Source organism: Rhipicephalus microplus, chromosome X, assembly GCF_043290135.1.
Source record: "Rhipicephalus microplus isolate Deutch F79 chromosome X, USDA_Rmic, whole genome shotgun sequence".
NCBI classification, from domain to species: Eukaryota; Metazoa; Arthropoda; class Arachnida; order Ixodida; family Ixodidae; genus Rhipicephalus; species Rhipicephalus microplus.
The window spans coordinates 189,801,294-189,823,262 of NC_134710.1; the positions used below are offsets into that span (position 1 = coordinate 189,801,294).

The 21,969-nt window shown below is 42.1% G+C and overlaps 1 protein-coding gene across 1 annotated transcript in view; it reads right to left on the bottom strand.

Moving 5' to 3' along the window:
- The window catches only part of Inos (Inositol-3-phosphate synthase), a 79,605-nt gene extending 58,394 nt beyond the window's left edge, over positions 1–21,211 (bottom strand). The window contains exons 1-2 of the mRNA XM_037428792.2: positions 21,100–21,211; positions 339–402 (exon numbers count right to left, since the gene is read on the bottom strand). The gene's annotated coding sequence lies outside the window, so the exon portion shown is untranslated. The remainder of the gene's footprint in view (positions 1–338; positions 403–21,099) is intronic.
- Positions 21,212–21,969: the final 758 nt, after the last annotated feature.

Sequence of the window (21,969 nt, forward strand, 5' to 3'; positions counted from 1 at the left end):
CATGACGAAAGGAAGGACAATTACGGATAATGATGCTAATCTCTGGAGCTGTTACATCAGACGAGCAGTCGAAAGGAGGTAGAATAAACTAAATCAAGGTTGGGCAGGTGCCGTAAGTTAAGCAATCGCATCCCCTTCACTCGTTGTTGGTTCATGTGCTGTACATTCAGATGTGGAAGGCACCACTTAGTGACGAGTTCACGGACCGCATGACAACTTGCTGTCAAAAATATAAGTGTACATGCTTTAGCACTTACACGTATATAGCCGCACCATTTCTATCACTCGAGGTTTTGGAAGGAAAAATTTAAGTCAAAGATATATGAACCAATGCAAACCTGGTGAGTATGAAACTTATTCGGCTGTTGCTATAGAGGAAGTCCGCAGATGCCCGTCAGACGTCTGAAAAAAAAAAATAGAAAAAAAAGAAATGTTAATCATAAAATATTTTTCTCTCTCTATGCTTTAATTACAGTCACCTTTTTGTAGAACCATTTTGAAGCTCATAAATCTTGCTCCAAGTGTATTGTACTCATTTAACCGGAAGGTTTTATATTACCCTGAGTAGTAGCGGTTCAAGGCCCTTCTAATTATTCTCAGAGCTTTTATTGCGTGCCGTAGCCAGCATGCGTGCGCACGAGTATTTAAGCTACCGAGAAATTGTCTCCTCAGAGCGCCCGGTCATGAGTGGCTATGCACAATCTCCAGCTTGTGAGCCGTTAATCTTGAGTTACGCCCCGCCGCGGTGGTCTAGTGGCTAAGGTACTCGGCTGCTGACCCGCATGTCGCGGGATTGAATCCCGGCTGCGGCGGCTGCATTTTTGATTGAGGCGAAAATGTTCTAGGCCCGTGTGCTCAGATTTGGGTGCACGTTAAAGAACCCCAGGTGGTCGAAATTTCCGGAGCCCTCCACTACGGCGTCTCTCATAATCATATGGTGGTTTTGGGACGTTAAACCCTACATATCAATCGTAGTCATAAGTTTTGTAAGTCTGATACCCAAGGGGGATGATATAATGGCTGATGAAGATGCAAACAACGCATATAACAACTTTATTGCAACATTCACGGAACTTTACTTCGAATAATTTCCTCTCAAGGCACATCACAGGTCGAGAAAATTGCGGAAGCCGTGGATAACAAACTACCTTAAGCGTCAGATAAACCATAAAAATAGACTCTACCAGCCGTTCGTCAAAACACGTAATTCGAACCTATGAATTGAATACAAGGCTCTTAGAAATCGACCGAATAAAGGAAAAGAAAGGGTGAAAGGAGACTACTACAGTTGACCTGGAACGTCAAGAGCTACGTAAATTCATGTGGAAAAAGTTAAATGAAGTATTGAACAGAGGAGCCCCTGCCACAAAAATCGATAATCTTGAAATAGATGGAAGGATATTAAATGGCATTGACGTTGCTGAAAAATTTAATGACTTCTTTGTGAAAATAGGAAATGCCAGCCAGAGCGTGCAAACAACTGACATTACTCACTTATCAAACACACTTTTTCTTAAGCCGACTTCCACATCTGAAGTAATTACGCTATTCAGTAAAATAAAAAAAAATAGTCGGAGCTGTGATCCTGACGGCATACAAATGCGACCAATAAAGTATGTATTAGACCTCATAGCGGAAGTGCTAGCACATATGTACAACTTAGTGTTATCTACAGGTATTTTACCAGCCAACATGCAACTAGCGAAAGAGACTGCAATATACAAATCCGGAGATAAAAACAACTTAAGCAATTATCGCCCAATATCTATACTACCAGTTTTCTCGAAATGCCTTGAAAAAATAATACATGATAGAATTGACAGTTTCTCGAGGAAGCACAATTTAATAACCGAATGCCAATATGGTTTCAGAAAGAAACTTCCAACAGAAAGTGCCTTATTAGCACAAAAAGTAATCATACTTTGCAATATCGAAAAGAGACTTCTGACACTTGCATTGTACTTGGACTTTAGTAAAGCCTTTGATCGTGTATCTCATGAACTGTTACTACATAAATTAGAATGCTATAGATTTAGGGGAATACCACTCAAACTTATGCAGTCATATCTGAGTGCGTGGTCTCAGTATGTTGAAATAAAGGGCTTAAAATCACGCACACAACCAATTAAACCCGGAGTACCACAAGGTAGTATTTTGGGGCTTAAATGTTTTTTTAAACTACATAAATTATATCGTCAGAATTTGTGAAAATTGTAACTTCATAATATATGCTGATGACTGCACATTATTTTTTACTGGAAAAGATTTCAGTACTCTCGAGGCTTTAGCGGCCAACATATGTTATAAGCTTCGTGAATGGTCTACCAAGAACAATTTAATGTTAAATGAATCAAAAACAAAATGTGTCCTTTTCCGAGCTCTCGGCATATCCCTGCATGTACCAAATTATGGTACCCTAGGCCCCTACAAAATTGCAGTGACCAATTCTATTAAGACGCTTGGAGTAGTTTTTAATGAACATATGTCCTGGAATGAGCATACAGACCACATTAGTTTAAAGTTGAGACGCGTGGTTGGCACTCTAAATCGTTGTCGACGTCTTTTGCCCGTTACTGTAAAGCGACTCTTACACCACTTGAACTACTGCGCTTTAGTATGGGCAAACACTACGTCAACAAATTTAAATAGGCTAAAATACTTCAGAAAAGAGAGATCAAGGCAATAGAAAACATATCATACCTTGAACACACAGGACAACTATTTGTTAAACATAAAACTGTTAAGGCAAATGACATATACAAATTCAGGTTGTTACAATCCTATATTAGCGCAAACAGAGGGAAACTCGACGCATTCCTGACACTTGCAAATCTTGAACATTCACAAACCATTTACTTCCATCGATATAAACCCCCGTGGAAAATTCCGTTATTTCGCACCAATTACGGCACCCAATGGCTTAGCCACATGCTACCTACTATACTGAACTCATACGAGCAGCAAGACATAAAAATTGACACATTAAACAATATTGATGTGCAAAAACTATTCTTGTAGATTTGTATTGTTTACTTAGGTCACTATGTATTGCTTTGCATCATTTATTGTGTACTTTTTTTTTCTTTTGTGTGTACCTCATTGTGTACCTTTCTTATGTACGAAAGCGACGATACATACTCTGCGAATTACTGTGCTCATGTGTTTATGAAATATTTCTTTTTGTTTGTATACCTTGGCCTGTCATTTACTTTGCCTTCTGCTTGTATTGTTTCTTGCTTTATAATATTTGTTTTTTTTTTATTTTATTGTATTTCGTTTTTACCCTGTCATTGCTGACGTAGGGTGGACGGTGCTTAGTCAAGCTGCAATAACTGCAGCTTTTTTTCGCCATTGTTTCTGCTTTTGTGAAAATGGAATAAATAAAAATGTGAAAATGTGGGTGTCCACTGAAAGAATTTGGTACCGAATAAAAACCTGGATGACGTAGAACGCGATAGCGTAATCAAGCCCCTGCACATCGCGTTCAACCAGGCTGCAAGAAAACGAACGTTTGTGCTCGTAGCATTGACTATTTCACACTATCCTAGAATGTATACTGGGTGTACAGTTGCGAAGTGCCTGCTACACCGTACTTGTTTCCTTTGCTAAATAGTGAAATACCACTACTCGCCCTTCCAAGGTGCCCCACGCACCTGCACCACTGCCCACATTGTAATCGTCTGTCAGGTTTAACCCACCCACTTGTTGCGCAATTAGCTTGTTTTAACGCCTGGGGTGATTCTACAAATGTGCTGTAGCATGAGGCAAAACACGGAAACATGAAGGGATGAAGGGAGAGAATAGTGTGTTAATCCTCTCGATCCTCTCCATCTATCCCTTACTGTTTCCGTATTTGGCCTAGCGCTACAAAACATTCTTTCAAATGAATCATCTACACGCCGACATTGCTATTCTCATGATTCTACGATTCTGGTATGTAATATTACATGCATTGAAGAAGAGATTCCACTTGATATACGATATTCTTATAGTTTTTCTCTAAAGCAGTAGTTTCAAGCACTAGCGTGGTTTCGTGGTAGGACACCTAATTGCAACGCAGATGACCTGGTTTCAATTTTTATTCGGATGAAAGTTTTTTTTCATTATTGATATACTTTTGTTCATCTGAAGATTTTGTTCAATTCGCTTCCCGTTGTTATCACGGTCTTATGAATGGTGGACATAGGCAAACCAATACCGCGATCGCTGGCGCACACGCAATCTCGGCAGATGGCGTGCGGCTCGTATACCCTTGAACGCGCCGAGCTCTCAACGCGAAGAGATTGCTCAGAAATGGCTTCTCTTCCTGGAGCGGCCATATAGCGTTTTCTTAAATTAGGTGAGATTATATTCAAACGTTAGCTGCCAGCCTTACTTCGTATAATACTACAATTCGCTGCTATCGCATTCCTTGCTCCGCTCTTAAAGTCAAAGTAAGATTTTTTCTGATGCCAAAGAAAGTTTTAGTGCCGATTTTGAAACAACAACAACAACAACAACAACAACAACAACAACAACAACAACAACAACAACAACAACAACAACAACAACAACAACAACAATAATAATAATAATAATAATAATAATAATAATAATAATAATAATAATAATAATAATAATAATAATAATATTAAGATCAGCCTGCCTGGCTTGTCTCCACTAAGGCGCGTGAGATATTGAGGCTCAGCCTACCCTGATTAATTTCGGGTCAGCTCGTCCAGAGATGCGCGAAGAGCGGCGACAACACAAAATTCGTTCTTAGAATTATCCAGGGCCATCAGCGCCCCTCGTAAAACCCTTTCGACGCGCCTGACCGACTGACAGACTAGAAAGAGCCGTTGGCCATTGAGTTGGTTTGCTTTGTACGTCAATGTGCCCCGTATAATGAGCCAAGCGTCTGAGATTTGTGTTCCTGTGTGTTTCCCACGTTTTCCGCGGTGCATTCATGCCGCCATTTCCACAAACCGTTGGCTGCCTGGCGCCGCGCCCTCCCCACTACAACAGACTACAGAGTTGATTTGCACTTGGGACTCAAAGTCTTCGCGCTGTGTTGTGTCGCGCACGTTGTTCAGTGTGTCCTCCTTCGCCTTGGGATGGACTGGGCGCCCTCCCTGTTTCCTGGGTTGGGAAGAAGGTGGCGTTTCACCCTCCACTTTTGAGGGTGGTCGTGAAGCTGGCAATTTCATTGGACTGTTTTGGCCTCCATTGTTATTTTCTTGCAGGAAATCCTGGGAAGGCCAGGGCATAAAACACGAGTGTCGAGACGCTCCAGACAAGCTCCCAGAAGCTCCCATTAGGCTTCCGCGGGAAAGCTTCTATGATGTTACCAGCATCATGTCGCAACGCTACCATCAAAATGTAAATATTGTAATTAAACGTTACTGTTAACAGTTCCGGGCTACTCTCCTCGACATCTTTCCGAGACATTGGCTGGCTCCGGTCCCATGGACAGACCACCACCCCCGACTGCATCATCATCATCATCATCATCATCATCATCATCATCATCATCATCATCATCATCATCATCATCATCATCATCATCAACAACAACAACAACAACAACAACAACAACAATAATAATAATAATAATAATAATAATAATAATAATAATAATAATAATAATAATAATAATAATAATAATAATGCCGGCGTGACCAGCTCTATGCATGTAGTAATTTACCTTTGGAACTCCACAGCGTTATTTCGTAAAAATAACTTTTTTGCGTCTTGACAAGAAGTTCCCACGCCAAGAGAACGAGGAGCTATGCTTCTCACACATGAGCTATGCATTTCGTTCTCTTCGATGACTCAATAACAACCGAGAATATATCAACCCAGCATTTATTTTGCGAAGGGTTCGATTATTGTTTGCTTTGCATAGCATACATTTACAATGCTTCACTGTACGTAGACTATTTTTTATTCTTGTCTTGTCGTCCCCTCCCTCGCTCATATTTTTTATTCGTACTGCTCACTGAATTTTCATGCAAGCGTAGAACAGCTGTCATATTCTTTGGCATTTCGCTAACCATAGCATCATAATGCTTTCTGCATATTCATTTGAATGCTTACCTTCGTTTCAATTGCATACATTTGTTTCTGCCCCATCTATGCAATGCCCACCAGGACCGTTTAGCTGCTGATGCATGGATTTAGAACAGTGCAACAAAAAAGACTAAAAGACAAGTGATCACACGAACAATTTGTCTTTTCTCTGCTTTCTTCGACCGTTCTAAATCCATGCATCAGTACCAACTCACCCAATTGTCAGTGCGTTATTTTAGTGTTCTCGTATAAAGAAAAAAAAAGTAGCATATATTTTCTCTTTAAATCGTTCAACTACGCCCCTATGGTATAGCCATCAACAAGCCACGCTGTAGGCCCCACTTCCGACAAACTTCGCAAACCTCTGCAGTTACTGAAAATGATGTTTTAGATACGTAGGCGGGGCGGGAAGTTTCACCTGTTTTAGTAAGCCAGTGTTATCACTATACAAGAGGACTTCACCCACAGAGTTTACACATTATGAACTTGGTGATTTCGTTTTCGACTCCGCCACCTTACAAAAATGTCCACCGGTGACGGTCGTTATTCTTTTTATTTTGGTTTCCGGCACTTGACACATACCACGGCGTAAATGTCTCAACCGACTGTAACGTCTAGCCGACCGGAGGCGAATAGCGTTCATGTAGCGCAGCAGTTGTCGCTTCGTCACACACAGCTGCCTAACGGCGTGGAGTAACGGGTAAGAGCAGTTGGGGCGGCCCATACGAGCTTTATTATAGTGCATGTTTGACTTACCACGCTCTGGTTTGGTTCTCTATTGAGTGCGATATAAAGGTAACATCGTAGTGAAGAAAACCATGATATTTAAGCTAGATATTTCAGGAAAAATTCAAAAAGCTTTTCGTTAATGGGCCGTTTCATTGACTTCGCCTCCACTGATAATGCGTTTGGGGCGCATCACGTCTCCTCCGATCCATCGCCGTTTACGTGCAATGTAGTTTTCTACAAACTATAGAGTGCAGGCGTGTCCGACAGCGTTTCACATTCTGTCCAATTTAACCATGGAGGAAAGAATTGGAAAACGCAAAGCATGATTTCACGTTTTTAGGGGTGAAGCTCCTTAAGCCGTGGGTCTGTGCATGCATGTCTCTCTTGGTACGTGACCACCTAGTTCTATGGCTCACTCAGCAGGTGCAGACTGACGGACAGACGGACGGAAGGACAGACAGGCAGACGGACGGATGGACGGATGGATGATTCAGGGTTTGCCGACAAAACACTCTGAAGCTTCACCCCACTGATTCACTTCATGGATATTCTGTAATTTTTTGAAGCTGTCCATCCTCGGTGTGCCAGATCAAGATTTGCTTTGTGACTGGCCAGTGACAGTTCCCGCTCCCGACGCGCGTCAGAACGAAAACTACGGAACTTGTATAACAACTTTACTGAAGCAGACGCGCTCCTTTATATGGTTTTAGAAGCGAAGCTCCTAAGCCATGGGTCAGTCCCTCCTAGCTCGTACGTGACCGCCTAGTTCGATGACTCGCTCAGCAGGGACAGACAGACAGACAGACAGACAGACAGACAGACAGACAGACAGACAGACAGACAGACAGACAGACAGACAGACAGACAGACAGACAGATAGATAGATAGATAGATAGATAGATAGATAGACAGACAGACAGACAGACAGACAGACAGACAGACAGACAGACAGACAGACAGACAGATGGGCGGACGGACGGACGGACGGACAGACACACAGACAGACAGACAGACGGACGGACGGACGGACGGACGGACGAACGGACCATTCATGGTTTACCGATAAAACCCTCAGAAGCTGTGCCCCACTCATAATCATTAACTCCGTGAATATGGTGTAATTTTTTTTGGGGGGGGGGGAGGTGGGGGCTCGTTATTCAAGGAGGTGACGACCACAGAGGCCCACGCCCTCATTGAAAGCCTGTTTTGCTGGCCAACGCCACCAAAGCTGATAAAACCAAAATAAAATTTGTAATATATAGCATCACCACATTGTAGACTGCGTTCCGACTGTATTATACAAGAAATTTAGCCCAGTCCGAACAGTGCTGTCTCACTTTCATGCGGCTGAGTGCAGCGCTAACGAGCTTAGAGATTGCTGTTTCCAAAAATACGAGTTTACTTGAGCGAGCTAGCTAGGGAGAGGAGGAGAAGTCTTTTTTCCTCGATCTCGTTCTTCGAGCGCCTTCATGATTATCACTTATCATCATAAGCAAAAACAACTAGTGCGTTTGGCGTAACGTAGGCACAACCCCGTACAAAAATACACAAAAAAAGAAAGCAAGCACGAAATACAAAAAGAGAAATGGAAAAATACGATGAATAACATAAAGCGCAACAGAGGGAAAGAAAGAGCGAAAGAAGAAGAAATAAATCACAATAAAGAGAGACAAAAAACAGAAAAAAACAAAAAAATTTCCTTCAGGCTTTACACTCCTAGAGTACGAATGTGCCTTAATTTTTTGAAATAATAGTTACTTTCAGCCCTCATTAGTGCAAGGTGACTTTCATCACAGGGGGGACGAAGTTGGCCGAGTCCCCACAGCACAGCCTACTCACTTATCAGTACACACACTCACATTGAGTTGAACGTGGTGAGTGCGAGTACGAGTGCGCACTCAGGAGAGAGGCGGAGATAGAGGTGATACCCCTCTCCCAAGTCTGTGTCACCCCCCCCCCCCTCTTCAGTGCTTGTAATCCACCTCCTATCACCAATCAGAAAAATTGAGTGGGGTCACTGTGAGCACTTATTAGCAGTATTTATGCCATGACGGTGTTTTCGAGATACTGCAAAAAAAAAACAGGACCCCCACCCCACCTCCAATTTTGCATCAAGCGATCATCCCTAACCCCCCCTCCCTAAAATGAGTCTCTGAATTCGCCCATGCTCTTGCGTGGGAGAAGTCGTGAGTGTGAACGTGAGTGTAAACTCAAGAGTATGAGCAGTCATGAATATGAACGTGACTGTCTAGAACAGTCTGTGCGTGCAGTTTCACTGGCAGCTGTATGCCAAAAAGCTCTGCACACAACATAGCTTGTTTCTGCTGTTTGCTTACCAGAATGGATGTGGGCAGAAATATGATGATAAGGTGAACGTAAAAAAAGAATATATGACGATCATGATTAGTTGGTTTCAAGGCTTGCAGATTGACAGACATACTTGTATAAGAAGAACCTTCAAACCATCAAACCACCAAATCAATGAGTAGGCAATAGTACCAGACTTTGAATAAAGGATGATAATAAAATTACAATGAAGGCATACTTTCATATTCTTAATAAAAGCGAATAGAAGTGAGGGTAAAAAAAAAGAGAGATATTTACAGTAGTAAGATACGATATCACGACTGCTTTAACACTGAAGAGCGCATCCTGGTAGGCAAGAATTCAATGAAGACCAGCGGCTAGATAAAAATATCTTCGCGGAAATAACCGATTGCGAAAGGAAGGTACAAGTTTCATCAGTTTGGAGCATATAATCCCGGATTAAAAAATTGAAGAGGATGGTCACCTTTGTGTGGCTGTTTTATAACCATCTTTATGCTAAATACCTAATAGGCAGCTGTCTTCTAGGGGCTAGCATTATATGCCTTAATAAAGCCCTAGAAGGGAAACAAAGTGGTGGTTTACGTGCCCTGTTGCCGGTGCTGCAATATCCAAAGCAGGCGCATGAAGAGCATTGTGAAAGCTCATCCCAATGTTGCGAAGCCTCAACGTACGGTTTTCAACGTCCACCGCACGAATTCGTCGTCTGTTTCTCTGCTGTTGCTAGCGCTGACACAATGCTCTGAGATTGATCGGAGACCTCGTCAGGAAGCTGTTGTGAAACAGCCCCCATTCCCCTTCACCTCTTGCTATAAGCGGTGCAATGGGGGCTGCTCCCCGCAGCTGAACATCACGCAACTTCTAGCCGGCCATTCCGGACTTGTCATACCGCAGCTGCAGCTGTGCAATTGAAATCAGGCAGGATGTCTTCCTCCCTTTATCGTAATAGAACAATTGGCGCGATGCTACTTGCTATTGGACTATACACGGAAAGCGTGGACATGTAAAACACGAAAAGAACGACAACACGTGAAGGTAATATTAAAACAACAGAAATATTCATGGCTGGCCACTCAAACAAAAGTTTCGAGTTCCATATGAAATGCGATATCTTGCGTTACAGTAGACGCTGCGGCAGCAAATTTATTAGAGGGCGAAAGAAGTAAACATGACACACCTGCGCCCACGTCACCCCCCCCCCCCCCTCTCTTTCACTGAAATGAATCGGGGTGGGAGAATGGCTTTCTCTCATGGTGACCATGAGAGAAAGCATGATTAAAAGCGCAATGATTGGAAACGCTTATGGGTAAATATTAAAAGAATCCAGAATTCAAGCCAGAAGTAGCCAAAGTAATCACGCCATTTTAGTTGATCGCCAAATTTGTAGTCAAATAGAAAAGCAAAGGTATTATGAGCAGCAATCTGGTTAATTATCAATCAATAATTATTACTATTTTGTATAAGCAAGCCAATATACATAGAAGCACAATTCCGCCCTCTTGCCTTGTGTTCAAGCCGCAGATAAGCTGAAAATAATTGAATAAATTTAATGAATTCATTTCATCTAGAAACAGTTTATACAGTATATATAGAATTCTAACTAGATACAGAGTAGTTTTGGAATATTCAAGCAAGCTGATGAGTAGAAGCATTAAATGTTGGAGTGGTGTTTCTTAGAAGCCACACACCGAATTTTATCGGTAGATTAGAAAAGGTAACCGCAAACACACACGGGACAGAGGAAGAGAATACGCAGCTTTTATATTACGAAGAAATGAAAACTTCATTTATTGAGACAACAATGATATTCTATGAATTATACATACGCGTGAAACGGGAAACAAAAAAAAAAAACATAAAGCGAACTTTGTAACTCCGAGATCAAAGAAGCGCTGAGCACGTACGCGTCACGCGACAAGAAACGAAAGTTCCTTCCGAGTAATTCAGATGGCCGAGCAACTAACGCAGTCACCACCTTTGAAGCATCGCATATAATATAGCCACTGCCTGTACAATCGACCTTTTGAGCTGACCATTTTTTCTGACGACAATCTCAGTCTCAAATAACCAGCCCTTGCTGCTACGGCAGTATATAAGTAGAAATTACAGAGTATTATGAGAGACCAGGGAATTGTAGTTGCGAATGAGCGCCCCAGTTTCATTTTCTTATAAAGCTATGTTTTGATAAGTCCGCACGAGAACACGAGTTCCACATCAGAATGAGAAACTTACGTGTAGCATCAGCATGTAACGCGAAAGACGCGAGCAGTGTGCAAGCCAAGCATACGGCAAAATGCTTCTGACTGTCGCTCCGTATTTGCAGGCGTCCTCCGCGGGGGGCCTCAATGCACGCTCCTGTTTAGGGGGGGGGGGGGGGAGGCATGAGGACGCACGCACGCTTTGGCTGACGTGACAGAAAAGTTTGGAAACGATGTATGTCATGTGTAAATATTGAGAAAAATGGCTGTGCTTTGTGCCAGAACAATAGCTAGACAGTAGCAAGGAAATTTCTATGGCGCCAACCTGAAATGATTGTGGCCAGTTATAGGTCGCGAAGTATAGCCAATATGGCAGAAAGTAGACACCAACGGCAACCCTGGTAATGGTCTCACTGCCGACCGATGCTACAAAGTTAGCTGAAGTAAATGTTTCACAGCTTACCAAAGTGAAAAACAGCCGACAAAAGTTCTCAAGAGAAATTTCTCACAAAAGCTTTTGGTACATTCTGACGGGAACGAATAGGTCAGGCTTGAATTGACTCACCTGCTTTTTTTATTATGTGTAGGTGATGCGAGCTGGCTTAAATATAAGCGCTGTTTGTTACCTCCCTGCCAACTATGTTCGAGAAACTAGTGCTTTTATGTTCCGAAAAAGTGTCTCATGGGCATCAGTTAATGCCAGACCCATGCGTTGTACAACAAATAAAGTTAGGCAAGCTATTCCAGCTGATATAAAATTATTTCCATAATGTCAGTTTTCCTAGGGTTATCGTACCGGAAAAACAAGTGCAGCTGGCTCAGCATCCCACGTTACACGAAAGACTGTAAAGGGCTCGAGGTTGATGGCAGGTACGGCGGGTATCTTTACAATAGCAGGGTTCGAACCGTGGTCCGCATAGCTAATCTTCGCCAGTGAGAGAACGCGTTAAAAGAGAAAAGACGAAGGTTTATTTACACGATGAGAACAATGGAACTGTACAAATATTCAGCAGAGATTCAGTTTTATGTACAACAAAAATTCAGCAGAGAATCAGCTATGTACAAAGATTCAGCTATTATTTACGAAAAATCTTCGGCTTTTACAGCCCGTCGTCTCCTTACACGGAGGTCCGAAGAAGGCGGTGACCGCTCTTGCCCCAAATCAGGTGACGAAGTGTCAGTGGTCCACCCACCAGAAATGGTGCAGAAATTGGGCCACTCGTGAGAAGAAGAACGTGGGTGAGAATGTCCAATGGTTATCACGAGCACACCACACAAAGACGTACCCGGCCCACGCCTTCAAGACATCGCAGGATGAGGAGATAGGGCCCGGTGAAGGGAAAGAGTTGTGCTCCTCATGGGAGATGGCCACTGACACGAACGTCCGCAGCGTTCCCAGGCTACGTTCTGCTGTGTTCCAGAGCTTTCTCGAACATAGCTGTCCAGGTGCTCGTTTCCCGAGGACGGCCACAGCGACGCCTTTCCACGCTTACAAACTGTCGGCGCTTTTGTGGCGATCTCGCGTACCAGGCGGGAACAGCCAAGTCGAGAGTTAGACTCCATGGGAACTGCCACAGTGGCGCCGTCTCACGCTGTTCGAACCCGATTCAACAAAGGGATGTCAGCAAAGCTTGCATCGAGTTACACGTAACCCGACCACAGCAAACTGCCAGGCCCACCTGCAAGACAGCGTCGTGCTTCTCGCTTTCGTCCGGGCGCCGATATCAGGGAGAAAGGCTTCTCGCAGACCGGCTCACGCACAATGGCGTCTGCTAAGACGAACTGCTGGGCCAAACGTAAAAAGACACCAATACGCTAAAACAACGATGGCCGCGACCTCGGAGTGCATATAGCATGTGGAAGGCTCTGTTGTTTTTGGTTTTGTTCTTCAAGAAGTCTTGCCGTGTTCAATGTCATTCTCTGTGCTCAGAAAACAATGAGAGCTTTATGAGGAGCTTCAAAGGAAGGACGGCTATATATAGCTTTGTCGATTTACTATCGCGGCCAAAAACCTCCTTTTTCTTCTACACGCACTTGTACAATCAAGTATATATTCACTATATATTTATATATTGCATTATATATTTTTTTCACTATTTTTTGTTTGCTGAGGTATATTACCAATCTTTTATTATATATGTTTTCAAATGGCCTTTCCTTGAAGAATTCTTCTGAACAGAGATAACGGGAAGCAGAAGGAATAAATTTAATAAAAACTGCAAAGGTTGGTCGGGTTGTGGACATGCGCCTGAGTTGAAATAAGAAAAAAACTATACCAGCGACCAAATATGACATCATACACACCAAGGATTGACATCCTTTACGAAGAAAATAGCGCTAACGTACTAAGTAGTAGTTATGGAGCTTTTAGGGTATCCTTTAGCCTTTAGGAACACTAGCTCTGCCGCGTGAAATTCACTAGTATTTTTCACGTGCCGAGCACGTTTTATATATATCAAGGTTCGAATGTCGGTGAAATTCTATGATTCGTGTCGCAACATGGAGAGTGCTTGTGACGCCTGCAGTAGCTGCAGTCTCCCAGAGAATAGGGCGTACAAGACACGTGATAAATGCACAAGATGCTTTTTTTCCTGACTATGATAGTGAACTATTGCCTTACGCCTCTTAGTTAAGGCTTAACTTGCCTAGTTAAGCCGTAACTAGACTGCAGAACTAGTCGCTGTAACATGACACTCTCCGAAATGTTTTGTATATCTCCGCGAATTTGCAGCAAGGCAATTGGTTTTCACAACCTTATTTTCGCAGAAATCCACGATTATAGCCTCAGATGCAAAAAAATTATATTACCTACCTTATGAGACGAATCCTCAAGAGTAATAACCGAACAGTAATTGTATGTCGCAAAGCCGAAACTTGATGAACACTCTTCTTTAGTGGAGGCAGCCTTCAGTGCTATTCGGAAGCATATATCGGATTTTTCCCAGGGTGGTGGTGCGGGTGTTTCAGCTTATGAGAAGAAGTGGGGGGAGGGGAAGGTAAGCTAAAGGGGGGACCTGATTGGTTCTTTCGCGCGTGCTACTAAGTCCTCAAACCAGTAATAGGTTGATTTAGTAAAAAAATATTTATAAATGATAAAAAGTATGTATACATATGTTAACAGTTATCTATCTAAAAGTCCCTGGCATTGAGACTACTCATTCGGTCAGAAATCGAGTGAGAATGTGTTTCGGGAACTTATTTGACAGAGAATATCAATTTTATCAAATGGCTTTAGTTTTTTTCATGTGACAGCAAAAAAAATGACATTACAAACAAATGACATTCGTTGTAAATGACACTGTATTTTGCCGTGTGACCGGGGTATAAGTTTGAGGAGACACCAGCTGTGTAGGCGTTCTTATTAAGAGGGGCAAGGGGACACTTGTACCCCTCCTCCACCTTACCGTGCTCCAAAGTAGTGGAGCAATGTACGGAACTTGGGATTTGTAGATCTTTGGAATTCAATGCATCTCACTCAATGCGATTTTCATAAACCGATATAAAGTTAGAGTGCTGTGATTGCCGAGGAGTTTATATAATACAATTTGTAAAAACAGAAAATCATGTTCAACTTAGTTTTAGACTTCTCCAAATCTTTTGACCTTGAAAAAACAACAGCGATTTGTTAAGATAGCTGAAATACTGTAGTATTAGTGCCATAGCGCATTTTACACCTTAGCACACTTACAACATTGAACTTGGATTGTAATATTTGCAGGTGAATACTCAAACTAAAAGCTAGTGATATTTGGTGCCCCCTATGTGATATTTTCTAGACATTTTTCTCATATTTTACATTAACTGTAACAATACCAATACTATAACTAATGCAGATTGCACACGCTTATTTTCTGTGAGATTTTACGATGAGACATTGTAAAAAAAGTTAGGCACTCTGAAGCATAAGTTATTTGGCGAAAATTTGGCAGACTGTACGCCTTGCGGGAACCGGTTTCATGCAAAACAATCGACGAGTAATTGTTAATGGCATGTTTTTAGGCTTCGTGCCACGCTTTACAAGAAGGATGGACATGTAATTTGTAAGGGTAGTAGTTGCGTGCACATCGTGGACTAATCAAGTACGTCTATTACACTGCCACTTCAATGGTACTTTAGGGTCTGACATGACGTCACCACGCGTGTGTAAGCTCATACGTTGGTATTGTCGAAATAATGTACGCTTTACGGTGTGGTTATGCAATTAATAAATGTAAGTTTCATTAACGCTTTCTTTCAGAGCCGAGCGACACTTGAATCATAGGAAGACAAACGTAATCTTTATTAGACTGCTATAAAAGTGAGCCGAACACTGGCACTACTGTTCACGTCAACCCGACATGACACAAATATCGTAGGATTACATCTTACTGCAACCACAATTTACAATGCTCAGGTATTGCATTTTGCACAGGGTGTTTCTCTAAAGCAGTTTCAAGACCGGCCGTAGCTCTGTGGTAGAATACCTAACTCCGAAGCGTAACGCTTCGGTTTGATACGGGATGGGATTCGGATTTTCAGTCATCTATGCATTCACCGGCTCAAAGCTGCCGAGGACGGTTTTCCTTAACGCTGTTGCATTTAAATTACCCATGTCTGCTCGCGAAGTTCCTGGGTAACCATAAACTGTCACATATTTGTGGCGCACACCCTCATATCGCGTCCCGTGGTATGACGGTGTTCGCAAAACCTCCTAATTTTTTATGCTAATCTCGCTCTATGTAGGTGGATAGATAGATAGATAGATAGATAGATAGATAGATAGATAGATAGATAGATAGAAATATAGATAGATAGATGTGCAGATAGATAAGCTCAAAGTTCATTTGGTTCACTAAGAAATCCTTCGAATTTAATAAAGATCAATTAGGTTAACTATAAAACTAAAGCAGTGTGCCATGTCGAAAAATTGGCACATCCCACGTACAGTAGGAATCGATGATATGCGGAGCACGAATGCGGAAGGTTGATGTCACTTTAAAATCAGCACAATGTTACCAGGCGGACATAATTATGCCGTACATAAGTTCCATGTCAAATTTATTATGTTTACGCCTGGAATTTGTGTTCATCGTCCATTCACTGTCACGTAATACCGAATTTGATATATGCAAAGCTATCGAAACACCTGCGAGCACGCAAGAGCATAGCATGTAGTCATGTTTTACATGGCGCGCATATCATGCTTATAATGTTGGGACATGTAATTTACCTTCGTAGTCTATTAATGCCATGAGATACCAAACTTGGTTGACGTGGAGCTAGCAAAACAGCCACGAGCACACTATGAACGCAGAATGTAGTCATGTTTAGATCACACGCATGTCATGATTATTAGTTTTGATCGTGTTAGTCACATTCGTCGTCTATTCACGTCACGTAATATCAAATTTGATTTTTCTGAAGATAGCGAAACGGCCGCGAGCGCATTATGAGCGTGGTAAGTTGTCATGTTCTTACATGACACGCATATTATGATTATGGTGTTTGCACCAGTCATATACCTTTGTCATTCATTCACGTCGCGTAACATGAAATTTCGTATATATTGCCGCGTGCATAGCTGCATTTAGCGGCGAGATAGCAACGACAACGAAGAAGGCGGTTTTGCTCGAGAGGCGCAGCGCAGGCAAGTGAAGAAGACGACAATCCTAGCGGCCTTCTCTGAGAGCGTCTCTATAAGTTTCACTGTCCGTGTTTTTAAATAAACCCCCTGTAATTTACAACCCGCGACAATATGAAGCTGGAAAGACGGCCGTGAGCGCACCATGAGTGTGACGTGTAGTCATGTCTTACAGGACATGCGCGTCATGATTTCTAAGTTAGGGTCTGTCACTTATGTTCGCCATGCAGTCCTGTCATACCATACCAATTTTGCAATATGTCATGTGAACGCAAGTACCGCAAGGGCAGCAAGACTTGTGAAATGTAAATAATGATATTCATGACATACGTGTCATGATTTTCGTATGATGACGAGTCAGTTATGCTGGTCATACAGTCATGTTATGGCATACCAATTTCGGTATAAATGCCATTATCGAAACAGTCAAGAGAGCTATAAATCATAGGGTAGATAGATAGATAGATAGATAGATGGATTAGATAGATAGATTAGATAGATAGATAGATAGATAGGTAAATCGATAGATAAATAGATAGATAGAGATAGATAGATAGATAGATAGATAGATAGATAGATAGATAGATAGATAGATAGATAGATATGGCCAAAGTCACCAGAATTTTTTAACAAATGCTTCAAATTCTAAAACCGCTGCGAAGATCACGTTAATTGAACTAACTGACACTGAAGTAAAGCTAGCATTGTTAATGGGGTCAATGAAAACATGCTTTGGAGCACACATGGCTCGGGCTAACGACGTGCTCTGAACTCTGTAAAATGAGTGGTATTGTACAAAATATTTTATATGGTCTTCATAAATACATCAACGTCATTCTTATTTATGCAGAAGTCTTAAATTACTGATTGCTCTTTTGGCCAACAACCTCCAGTTAAGAAACTCGCGCTTCTGGTGAGTACGGGCGTCGTGTTTGATAAAAAAAGCCATGGCTATCTTCACCCCCATGACGTTTTTTTATTAATCACATTACTACTCAAATTAGTGTAAAGTGCGCTTCTATTACGCTTCTAATAAAATTGGAACTGGGTTGGGTTATATTAATAATGCATCGCTCGATACACTAGCAGGAATAAAAGGTAGCAAGACTAATTATATTAGACACAAGCCTGAAAACTGTCTTGCCAAAAGCACCATTTTCGTTAAGCTACAATTGCTACAGTTTTTGCTATCACCAGTATTAAGCCCAATCAACAATCAGCAGGTTTTTGTGGTAAAGATATTCTGCTCAATCATTTACGAAACGCACTGTTGGTAAGGACACTAGTTACATTGACTAATTGGTACTTATGCTATGTTTATTATTTTTGAACAGTTAAGGTGCACGAAGGGCGTTTGACTACGACCAAATGTATAACATGCATATATGTATTTTTGTTCCAAAGCATCGCATGTAGTATGCACTGCAGTGTGTTCATTTAGCATGAAGGGCATGTCTTCTCTATAGCTGTTTCTGAAGATTTACGTGTATGTTTCCACACACACACACACACACACACACACACACACACACACACACACACACACACACACACACACACACACACACACACACACGCACACACACACACACACACACACACACACACACACACACACACGCACACGCACACGAACATGCACGCACACACACCCACACACACACTTTCATCTCCAAAAGTGTTGTGACAGAGCGCTTGTCGTAGCCGTCTTTGGTTATGTGAGCAATTTAGTCAGTGCAATGCTATTTATGGACTTCAACTTTTATTTATTTATTTATTTATTTATTGATTGATTGATTTCATCATATACAGGCCAAGGTTGCTGGCCTAAAGCAGGAGGGGCATACATATACATAGGAATATTAACATGAGCAAGCGTACCTAAAATGTACACGTTTATACAAAATAGTTTTAGCACATAAACTCACAGTTACATGTATAAACGGCACAATAATAACGCAATCGCAGGTAAGTTTTACAAGTAGTGCGAAGAGCCAATAACGCAACCAACATATCAGAAACAAAACATTGGTGTCATAGATCCACCATCAAATATTCTTTCAGACAGTGTTGGAAATCATTTGCTTGAAAGACGAACTCTGGGATCTTACTTTATTGCGATATCGATTTCGAAAAAAAAAAACTGTTACTGAAAACAACTGTAATAGCAAATATAGGCTTCAAAGTATGGGTTGGTATGTGACGTGTTCGTCTTGACGTCAGCTGCGCTAGAAAGGACGGCCACGTTATATTCCTTTTTCTGCTCAGAATGCTATGCAGAAAAGATAGGCGAGCTATCTTTCTAGGTCTTTCCAGAGGCGTAATCTTCTTATTCCGCATTAGCTCTGTGATTGCACCGTGTCTTTCATAATTTCAATAAATAAAACGAACCGCTTTCCTTTGAATAATTTCAAGCTGGTGCATATATTTTTTGTGTGTGGGTCCGAAAGCGCATAAGTGTGTAGAAGCTTTGGCCTTATGATTGTGGAAAGTGCTAAAAGCCTAATTTTAGAAGACGTGTGTTTATTTTTTGTCTAAAGACACATAGCTTTTGAAATGCTGAGGAACTAATATCTGTTATAAGAGCCGTCTATGTTAGATCGTTAAATCTATAAAGCCGTCCATGGTAAATCCGTAAAACTTTCTGTGGCTTTACTTACGTCTCCAAAGAAACCATATTTTCATTATGAGGTACGTCTCAGTGGAGGGCTTTAGAAATTTTGACCACTTGTGTTTCTTAACCTAAACTTGAATGTAAGAACACAGGCTGGCTTGGAGATGCGCTTATGGTAATAAAACACTAAACAAAGGGGAATAAATATTAAAAAAAAACAGGACACAGTATTGCTTTGTTAAACTGATTGATTTGTGGGGTTTAACGTCCCAAAACCACGATATGATTATGAGAGACGCCGTAGTGGAGGGCTCCGGAAATTTTGACCACCTGGGGTTCTTTAACGTGCACCCAAATCTGAGCACACGGGCCTACAACATTTCCGCCTCCATCGGAAATGCAGCCGCCGCAGCCGGGATTTGAACCCGCGCCCTGCGGGTCAGCAGCCGAGTACCTTAGCCACTAGACCACCGCGGCGGGGCTTGCTCTGTTAAACTGTGTTCTGCGTTCTTCGTAGCGTGTCCCTATCGCAAGCACATTGCCAAGCAACATAGACAAACTACCTATTTTCATCGCATTAAGAACACGAGACTCTTGCATTTCATTTATACCGTGAGAAAGAAAATTGCGCCTACTCAGTCAGGCATGATTAAATAAGGCGCCGGACTGCAAAGCACATGCATATAGAGAGCACATATAGCGTAATGAGCAGTCACATACAGCGCTACGAAATGAGAGGGTAGAAACAGAAATTTAGCTGATGCTGTGGCGAGATAAGGATTTCCCCAGGAGCGTTCGTGAGTAACTAATCAAAAGAAAGCAGAGCCGACTTCGTGCACTTTTCAAATGGAATTCTTACACACTACTAGAGCATCGTGCCAGCAACGTTCTCTTTACGAGCAGAAAAAAATAAAAAGAGCACCATCGGCTAAAGAAGGCGTTTGGTACAGTAACACTGTAAAACACGGTGGGTTAAAAATATTATATTGCAAGTTCAAACTAAGAGCCACAGAACATGGCGGTAAGTTTATGATGATTGTGCTCATTCCTTCAATTTTCTTTGAGGACTGGTGTCATCCAATACAAATTAATGCATAATAGCAGAAGCCTTCACAATTGATGTCCTCAGCTTCTGCTTTTGTTCTGTATGCAGAATGAATGAATAATGAATGAATGAATGAATTCATTGAGTCGTTCGTTCATTCACTTATAAGCAATCGAATCTTCCTAAAAACAGCACTGCACATTTATGCAAATGAACGGTTTGTAAGGTAAAACGCGTTTGTAAAGTGATATAACGATGTAAGGTGGTTTCTACTTGTCTGGAAACTGTCAGCGCCGCAAAACCCAGTACAGAGAATACTTTGTACTTGCCGCGGACTCTGCATCTAGAAACTCGGGTACCATGGTCAGAAACTAGAGACGACATCCGCTCGCTACATAATATGTCACTGAAACCTCGAGCTTCCTGTAATGATATATTTCACGGTGACGGGTACCGACCAGGTACGGATGAATAGATGCGTGACAGCTGAAGGAATGCGATGGAATATTCGAGAACTTACGCGGCAGATCAGCACCTCACAGCTCATTCGACTGCGACGCTGTCGTTGAGTGTCCAGAGTCCGAGGTGCGTGCGCATGTTGTCGGTGGCGGAAAGGCGGCCGTGAAGAGCGAGGGTTGCGCGGCCACTGTAACCGAGAGATGGGGAGGGGGGGGGGGGGGGGCGTGCAGTAACGCTGACGCGTTCGGAAGCGTTGCATCACGCGATGTTTTTTTGTGCTTCCAGTTTCTTCCTTCTTTCTTTTTGTCTATCGCGAGCTGACGCGCTTATCGGGCTTACGAAGGCTCGGCCACGTGTATAAGGAGCTACGGTGTGAGGCCGCAATCTTACACACGGCCGCCCATACGGCAATGCATGTTATTGTGCGTGTAAGCAGCTCTTGAAACACCATTCTGCCGTCATTGTTTCTAAAGTGAAGATTACAAATTAAAACAACGCGCAGTGAAAGCATGGTTTAGCGCATGGTTACGGGTATTTTGAAATAACGGATTTCGATTGGCTCCCTCATCAACTTTTGTTTTTAGGAAGTTTCGCAAACGCGATCATATAGCTTGCTTCTTAAAATATTGTAGAAAACTCTATGGATGCAAGCTTTTGTTACGTTTCTAACACGAGGTGAAAATGACATGGTAGCAAAAAAGCGAGAAGCTTTCTAGTGTAAATGGTTCTACGATCAAGATGGTCTGAGCTGAAGCACCTTGGGTGCCAGTGTCGAACTGCGAAAGCATATTACTAGTGTAATGCGTGGAATTCTCAATAAAGTGAAGGCCTTAGGTGCCTGAACACACGCAGGCCTTGAAAAAATCACGACGTGTGGTACGAAACTCCAAGTGATCTTAGCTAGTTTAACAGAAATCAGGTCATTATCTAG